At 32.7% G+C, this 9,761-nt stretch overlaps 1 long non-coding RNA gene across 1 annotated transcript in view; it reads right to left on the reverse strand.

Annotated features, from left to right (window-relative positions):
- Nucleotides 1-4,304: 4,304 nt before the first annotated feature.
- The window catches only part of LOC134723443 (uncharacterized), a 5,980-nt gene continuing 523 nt past the window's right edge, over nucleotides 4,305-9,761 (reverse strand). The window contains exons 2-3 of the long non-coding RNA XR_010108069.1: nucleotides 9,503-9,537; nucleotides 4,305-4,455 (exon numbers count right to left, since the gene is read on the reverse strand). This is a non-coding gene — a long non-coding RNA (uncharacterized LOC134723443). The remainder of the gene's footprint in view (nucleotides 4,456-9,502; nucleotides 9,538-9,761) is intronic.

A 9,761-nucleotide genomic window follows, 5' to 3' on the forward strand; every position in this document is an offset into this window, starting at 1 on the left:
TAATTCTAGTTCTTTCTAAAACACAAATATAAAAGATTAAAACAAATCCTGAGAATCTGTTCTGGGGACAACCAGACACACGCTATCGATTGCATTTACAGGAGTAACAAACATTTTCTAGTGGACAAGGACACTGCTGGAGTTACTGTTAAATAACTTTTACTGTGAGCATTTGGTATTGATAAGGGCGTTTTTGACTTTCAGATTTCAATTAACCCGAAAATTTACATACTTTGAGTACTAGCCATTCAGTATCTTTTGTGACGGCCGGAGAGGGAGGGGCATGTTTGATTAATTGTTTGCTTTGAAGAGGAAAAAAAATGGGATTCAAAAAGAAATCCTGTGTATCTAATGAATAAAACAATTCTTTTTTTCTGTTTACCATCTAAAAGCATATGGTTGATGTCTTAGTATAACTATATAGGATGATCTATTAGGTGCGGGTTATTTCGAGCTATGGACATCTAGGACCCCAACTAACTTGGACCTTTGTAAAATGGTACTATTTTATTATCGAATATGATTGATTGTCAGGCAAGGACCCACTCATGCCTTGAAAGAGTTGTTTGGATAGCTTCCCGAAAACATCAAATTACAATATAGTTTTATGCAGAAAAGGTCATGGGGTTAGAAGTATAAATGACAAAGCTTTAGTTCTTTTTTCTCTCACAAAAACAAAATATATGATACGGTATATATTTCACCATATTAAAAATACATGTATATATGAAAATGGTTGCGTACTGTAAATCTCAGCTGTTTAATTTTACTACTAAAGCCATAGTCATCTTGTAATCATTGGAGAGGTGATGTCAAACGCATTTCTGGACTGGTATACTAGAAAAAGAACAGTGTCTAAAAGTCTCGGAGAATGTCGTCGTTAATTATCATCTTAAGGAATGAAAGCTTTTTCGAGTATGCTCTTTTTTGTAGTAATAACTTTTGAACTATTGAATATACCGGGTGCGGGAATCTCTAGCTACATTGAAGACCTGTTGGTGACCTTCTGATGTTGTTTTTTCTATGGTGGGGTTGTTGTCTCTTTGACACATTCCCTATTTCCATTCTCAATTTTATACTAGTTTTATTTGATAAATAAAACACATGTAGATAAATAAGATCACTTTATTTTATATGAAAAATAAACCGTTTCAAAAAATACAGATTTTCTGTTGTTACCATTATTCCATTTCTGCCCAAATATTCAAATACAAAACGATAGCTATATTGTTGGGTCATTTTATGACGGATACATTGAAGTATTCTAAATCCTGATCATCAGTAATACTATTTTAGAATTGTTGTCTCCAGCAAAGCAGGAAGCGGATATATATTTTTCATCACAGTTGAGAAATATTACAATGAAAGCATGATTGGCACAATATAACGAAATATACAATAAACACAGGCGAATGAAGGGTATATTTAGTGTAACTAAATACAATTAAACTATTTGATGAAACAAGATAAAAACGACATTGGTTTATATTTGTTAAATCCTCTTCATTTGAACTAACATTCTCTTCATTGGCAAGCATACGAAAAATTACGACGTCTCCTTATTTTTATAAGAAAAAGAATCAGATGACCCAGCATATACAAGAATGAAAGGACTGAGTGATCGAGTTCAAGGTGATAACTCAATTTCGTCCAATTTCTTGAAAGAGTCATATAACTGGTAAATATGTAAAATTGGTTAATTTAGAGTGAAAGTCAATCTTTCGTAAATTCAGGCCGTTGAATTAAAAAATATGTCTCGGAATATTGAATTTTCGATTAAAATGGTTTTCTGTATTTCTGGCCGTCTGTGTCTTACAATTTGTTGAAGGCCGCAAACCTATAGTTGTTAACTTTAATTTCATTTGGTATTTAGGTATAGGAAGATGTGGTATGAGTGCCAATGAGACAACTATCCATCCAAATAACAATTTATAAAAGTAAACAATTATAGGTCAAGGTACGGAGGTTGTATATTTTTGTCACATTGGCAATCATACCACATCTTTTTATTTTATATAAAGAGTATTTCGTTCGCACCATGATCTATATCATATATACAATTGCACTATAATAGTTTTCATTTCTAATACAGGTCATGTATAATTATTTCCGACTTGTGTCATTTTGTTGTTATGTTCGATACCCATTTATTTACGAAGCTGCATCAGAATCAATCAAAGCAAACATTTTGACAAATAGATAAGCACGCCATCAATATTTTCTATAATCAAAACTAAAATCTGATAACATGATCAAAATTTTAAGAGTATTGAACACAGCAACCCTTGCTATCATTTACAATCATAAATACACCAATATGTTTTTTTTGTGGAAAAACATCATGTTCATGTGAGAGTAAAATATATTTTCTGGTATGAAAAAGCACAAATTTCTGAACACTCAAGTAACTACTGAAATTTTAGAATGAATTATATGCCAGATTCCTCATTGTTAGTGTTCTTGTCACTTGGTTCCTCGTCATCACTGTCTGGTAACGGATCTATTTTCTGTGTAGTATCAACAGTTGCATAAATAGTTCGGTTTTCAAGTCCCCGAATAACAAATTTCGGGCCTATTTTAGATTTACTGAAGACAAGATCTGCATACTGAAGTCCATCTTTGTTCAAATTCTGAAAGTTGAAAAATATTGTGTTTTAAATGTTGTGGTTAGAAATGAACAGATGAGTCCGTTGTATATGGCATTCCAATTTTATCCATATAGATATTATTGAAAAGGAGTATTAAGTAAGCATCTGATTAAAAGTTACGACAACCTCGTAGAAAAACAGACATTACTGAAGTTGTCGTTTGTTTATGTAGTTTTTACATGTTTCTCGTTTCTCTTTTTAAGACCGTTGGTTTTCCCGTTTGAATGGTTTTACACTTGTAATTGTGGGGCCCTTTATAGCTTGTTGTTCTGTGTGATGGAGAGTTGTCTCATTAGCACATATACCACATCTTCCTATACATATTTACGTTAATAGTACTCCGAAATAACCATTAAAAATTCCTTAACTCTTAAACAAGATATATTTCAAAACGGAAGATGCCTACATTCACCAACCACCCGTGAAAAGAACATTATCTCGGCAATAAAAAAATGAAAATTGAAAAAAAGGTTCCAACCACAGGTCCTCATTAAAAAGCATACTGATCGTCAAAAACGGGATTCGTACCCCCTGAACCCCTGGATCCGCAACTGAGTTAATTATTTAATACATTGTATGAAAATATCAATGATAATTCATATCAAGAATGTTAAATTCCTATTCTAGGTTTAAAACCTTCGTACAATCTTTGAATCTTGAATTATTTAGTTAAAATGTATAGAAACAACACCTGTTTTGATGATTCTTTACGAATTGGTTCTTGGACACCCTCATTTTTGTTTATCCTTTTGTTATTTTTCTTTCCTTTGTCATTGATACTGACTCCATCTTGGCCTTGTAAAGAAGATATAAAGTACTCAATTAATTATTTAATAGATTTAAGATTTCAATGCGTTGATATTCAGCAAATTGATGAAATCTGATACATTAGCCGTGGCATTGCCATGCACATAATGTGGATACATTAGTAGATTCTATCAATTCGAGTGTGATATATCTTTTTTTTTCTTTTAGAACGCTTACAGTTACTAAAGGAAAGCTTAAACAGTAACTTGAGCTAATAATACGAAACCGTTTTCTAATCAAAAGATTACATTATTCGTAAAGCGTTACGAAGTTGTATGTCTGAATATAAAAAAACAAATCCTGAGTTGTCATCGCTTATTCCCCCCTTTTAAGAAAACATTCTTTCAAGGATCCCATAAAAAATCTTCTTCCAGAATCCCAAATTCACGAAAAAAAAGATCTCATCTCGAATTCCCGCTAAAAATAAAAGTCCAATCCCGACGTCCGAAAAAGGTCCTTCTGCCCTTCAAGGAGAAATAGGTTTACTTACAAGGAGATATCAATTTCAATGATTTTGAAATAAAAGATCGTATTATGTTTCATGTGTTTTTCTATGTTTTTTCAGTAGTCTAGTGATGTCTTATTGACGTCAGCTATTGCGACTGAAGAGTTTCCTCGATTAGTCCTTGTTGGTTTCGAAGCCAGTTAATGGTTTAAGTGCATGATATTCGCCAATCTATTATCTTGACATGTTCTCAATGCATCCCATTATTTAAAAAAAAGGTACAAGTAATGCAATCATAAAGCTAATAACACATGTAATTGCAGATAAATATTGTATAAACAGTTTATCAAGACGTTAAAAAAAGTTTAATCACCGATAGAAAGCAATATTCTTTACCTGTTTTCTTCTGATCGACACTGTAAAGTGCTGTTTCTTGAAATGCAGAGTTGTCGGTTCCATGTCTTTTCTTATCATTAACTTCGTATCCAACTTTCGTGGTTCCTTGACAAAAATGGCTCCCCGCAGTTTCGTAAAGTATATTGTCCTTTAAACCTTCTACGTTTGTTAAAAAGAAAATGTTATTTATTATGATTCTTAAACTCAATAATATCCCATCTTTAAGTTTAAAGTGCAAAACAGGGTCTGAATCTATCATTTGAATCCGATATACGTGATTGTAGCTTTTGCGCTTCATGCACACTGTGCTTCAGTCAACGCTTTTACACTCCAATATATTGTGAAATACAAATTTTTCTGGAGCTATTATAACACCTTTAATACGTGTGTGAACACTACACTGTTATGTCTATTTTCTGTCTAATGTCTACATTTTTCTAAATTTTGTCGGAAATGTCACGAACCGCATTTAAAGTTTGATGCCTTTATGATATATATATAAAGATCTTGCTTATTTTGTTGTATAGAACTTTGCTCATACACATACAAACTTAGCCAAATATATAGCAAACGTCCTTGTTATTATGAATTCTTGTAATTCTGTAACACCGTATAGCGCTTCATTTGTTATATGTGTTCTAGTGACGAGCACCAAAATCACATCGCAAGTCCTAATTAAGAGCTATCAGTCACTATTTCAACCAAAAATTATATCCCTTAAACTTAGATTTTTGAAAATTGAACAAAGCAAATACACAATGGTGGCGATAAAGTATGAAATGCGTCGAACTGGAATTACGTTGTACTATGTATGACTCTCCAATGTCACCTACAGCACGCTAACTTGTGTTCATGAAAAATGATCAAATTTGAAAGAAGGAATAGCATTTCTCACATTGATTATTGGTAATCCTTGAAAAAAATGAACCAAAAAAATATATCAGTATATTAAAAAAGAACTGTTTGTTTCCGCAAGACATATGCACGGCCGACACTCGGCTAACCGAGAGATAGGTCGGTTAATCTATATTGAGTATGCGGCTATATCGGCGGTGGGTCTGTTAATCGGGTTGGTTATACGTCTGTTAAGAGTAAAACTCACAATTTAATGTTAAACTCTGTTAAATTTACAGATTTTTTGGCACATTATGAAATCACATCAAAAAAAGAAAAGTGTCTGACAAAATAATATCTATCATAGAACATTTCCCACCATTAAAAAAAATGCATAGCCTACGCAATTTTAAGTAAAACGAAAAGGCATCGCGCAAATATGTGGTTTTTATGCTTAAACGCATAGCAATATTTTAGATAAAAGGGCAAAAACCATTTTAGATATGATTTAAAGGACACAAAGTAGTACTTTGGTTCTAAAAAAATCAAATGTCATTGATAAATATTTCATAATTGTTATATAAGTTGAGTTATACCACATTTTAATGAATATTAGGGGAATACAGTCAGTTAATGGGTTGGACAATTTAAATCGCGTCAGTTAAGAGTTATTTAGCCACGACAATAGTCTTACTACCTTGAGTTTATATTTTCACATTAAAAAATTTGGTGGACTTATGACGAAAAAATTACAATACGGTGCAACAGTATCCTTAAAGAAAGAGCACTTTTTTTTTTTTTTTTTTCTCTGCATTTCATTAAAAGGGTGTGTCACTTCAAATTAGCATTATATGGACTGATTGGCCGCTCGAATTTGCATGAATTTATTTTTTACGCCAAGTTATCAATCAGCCTTTATTTTTTTTTGTCTGTTCAAGGTCTGTAACATCTATGAATCTGTCATGTGTTGCAATTCAGCTGGTTAAATTCCATGCGTTTTCTTTGAAATACTAAGGCTTTTCTACCTCAGGAATAGATTACCTTATGCCGGCGTCACACATTGGCGGATAGACCAGCGTGCACCAAACGTACAAAGTCGGTATACGTTAGGTGCACCCAATAGGAATGCTTAGCAATCGATCAAAGCGCGTTGCAAAAGTTTGAAGTATGTCGAAATACAAAGGTAAAATTGAGAAAGGAAATGGTGAATGTGTCAAAGCGACAACAACCCGACCATAGAACAGGCAACAGACAAAGGCCACCAATGGGTCTTCAATGTAGAGAGAAACTCCCACACCCGTAGTCGTCCTTCAGCTGGCCCCTTAAAAAATATGCATACTAGTACAGTGATAATGGACGTCATAATAAACTCCGAATTATGCACAAAAAAACTAAAATTAAAAAACATATAAGACTAACAAAGGCCAGAGGCTCCTGACTTGGGACAGGTGCAAAATTGCGGAGGGGATAAACATGTTTATGAGATATCAACCCTCCCCCTATACCTTTAGCCACTGAAGGAAAGCAAATACGCTTGATGATCGCTACAACCCGAGAAAATGTTTATGCGGCATAAAAAACATACAACATACGCCAACATACGTTTCTTGAACGCCGGATAAACGCTTAGCCTTAGGTACGCTTCTAGTACACCCAATACACGCTTAAAGAATATTGGCAGCGTAAATGATTTTTAACACGCCGGAGCTATACGCTGATGTGTGACGCCGGTATTAGTTGTATTTCCTAAATGCTTTTCAACTTTGTTTTTTGCCTTTTAAACATTTTTTTCGAGCGTCACTCATGAGACGAAACGCGTGTCTGGCGTAAATATAAGGCGAAAATTTCAAATTTCAATTCTGGTATCTATGAGGAGTTTTTTTTCGGTATGTATTTTCCTTTGTACCGAGTCATCATTCTCATTTTCTGCCGCTCAAGGAAATGTCTGTACCAAGTTCTAAACCGTGGTTCTAAACAAAAAAGAGACATTAGAAATAAAATTGAGAATGGAAATGGGGAATGTGTCAAAGAGACAACAATCCGACCAAATAAAAAAAATAACAGCAGAAGGTCACCAACAGGTCTTCAATGTAGCTAGAAATTCCCGCACCCGGAGGCGTCCTTGAGCTGGCCCCTTAACAAATATATACTAGGTTTTTTTTTATATTAGTGTTGGGTGCTGATTTAATGTGTACCAACAAGACAATTTTACATTCCTGTAAATCCCAATAAATGCATAATATTAATTTTATTTTTCGAGTAATGATGTATTCCTATGATATCGTAAGTCATTTAGCCGACTCGCAGTCCGCAAACGTGCTTGTTTTTCCATCGAGTGACCTTCAATGTGGTGTAGAGAAAGGTTGATGTTGAAAAGTTTGTCTATATTTGTTTGCATTATAAACATATTTCAGTTCATTTGATAAAAAAAATCAAAACATTAGGAATTTTATCTCTGATTTATGTACTTGTTAACTATGTAAATGACAAATTGGTGCCATTCATATCAATGAAACCGAATCCACATGATATATGCGACCATTCATTGATGAAATTAATATTACTTTGATTTTACACTTTTTAAAATCATTTCTATCAATTTTCAGATTCCGTTGTCTTAACTTATGTGTCATTGTTCATGTGTTGTTTCCATTTATTCTAGCCGCTAATCTTGGGTCTATCTCTTTATTCAGATAACACCCCATATAGCAATTAAAGTATATTTGTAATGTCATTTTTAACTCTTAACAGACCAATTAACAGACCGAGTTTTATACATCCGACCCATTAACAGACCCTATTTTAATCAAAAATTGATTTATGTCACCAAAATACAGTTTTTCGTGTAGATTTTTCACATATTGATGTTAATATGGTAAACAAACATAATGCCAGTCTTTTTTCGATGTTCAAAAGATTTCATGCTAGTAAACTCAACCAACTTGTCATTTTTGTGTACATTTTGTGTGTGTAAAATGTGTATAAATTTACTGATGAGTAACTCGCCTTTTCATTTTATAGATCGTTTATTGAAGCTAGAAAAAAAAGAATTACACCACTGGATTCAGTACTCTAAATCATTTTGTCAGACATGAATAGTTTTTATGATATAAATATAATTAAAAAGTTATACAATGAAATATGCTGACCTTGCACTGATTTTCACGATAACACCTGATTAACAGACTTTAGCCAACCCGATTAACAGACCCACCGCCGATATAGCCGCATACTCAATATAGATTAACCGACCTATCTCTCGGTTAGCCGAGTGTCGGCCGTGCATATGATTTACTATGATCCTGTTTAGCAGAAATGATGTTTCAGTTTGAAGTCTTCGTCTTTATATAAGCTAGTGGATTATGTGTTGTGAAAATTTATAAAGTTTATAAATTTATTACATTGTAAATGTTTTTAAAGGGGCACTAACTACGAGATATATAAAAAAATCATATTTTGATTTTTTTTGTTCAATCATTAATGAACGTGAAATAGTGAAATAATAATTCACTTACAGCAGCTAAAATGGTTCAATTTTGTCAAATTAAGCATATAAAAATTGATAACGAATTGAATAATTCGACCTCATTAAACCTGTATTCATGTGAACTCCAACTTTACCCCGTAGAGAAAGAATAACACATGCATTGTCCGTGTACGGTCATTTAAAGGAAAAGAATGTCAACATTGAAAGTGAAACAAAGGTAAATCATTTGATTGACTAATTCGATCCACAAAAAATCATTCTTATTTAGAAAAAAACCCGACGATAAACAAATTTTTAATCTTTAATACAAAATTTAGGAGACCTATAAAAATCCAACTGCACGATTTGCTTAGTCTATTTATATCTATGTTTATGTTTACATCGCTTATATGGTCATAGAAGGTGAACTCGAAATTTAATTAGATGGTGTCATTGCTAAAATTCACATGAAACGAAGCTTAATCTTATTGAGACCATGGCCTGTAAATAGTTTATTTCATACTTTTGATAGTTTGGAAAAATGTTTTACATTGTTATAAATAAAATATGAAAATTTGAGTCAAAGTATTATTATACTACTATTCATTCATAATGTCTTTGTTAACTGATTAACGTATATTTAACTAACCACTAAATGATTTAATTGCACTTGAATACCCCAATTGTTTTATTAATATGCTAAAGAAATAAGTATCAATAAATTTAGTTTTCTGGTCATTGGTCCAAACCTGGGAACAGTATATCTATGTTCCTGGTCCAAACCCTTGGCCTATTTTGTCAATAGACAATATGAAAATATTTTATTGAATATAACGTTTAATCACACTTTTGACTTCTTTATTGAAGGAAAATAGTCATACGATTTATAAAACCACAGATACATACCATCTGCATATTCGGGTTCATCAGCTAGAGCCATTCTTGAAAAAAAAGAAAACCAACAGAATATATCATTTGTTAAGTCTACCAAACACAAAAGTAAGAAGAAACGAAAACTCTCCCGTTTTTGTCAAAATATCGTCCTAATGAAATTGATACATGAACATTCAATGTATGCAGTAATCCTTAATAAAATGACCAAAGATATTGCAGTAATACACAGAGATAGGAGGTGTATGAACGAATAAAACATATCTAAACCTAC

Source organism: Mytilus trossulus, chromosome 6, assembly GCF_036588685.1.
Source record: "Mytilus trossulus isolate FHL-02 chromosome 6, PNRI_Mtr1.1.1.hap1, whole genome shotgun sequence".
NCBI classification, from domain to species: Eukaryota; Metazoa; Mollusca; class Bivalvia; order Mytilida; family Mytilidae; genus Mytilus; species Mytilus trossulus.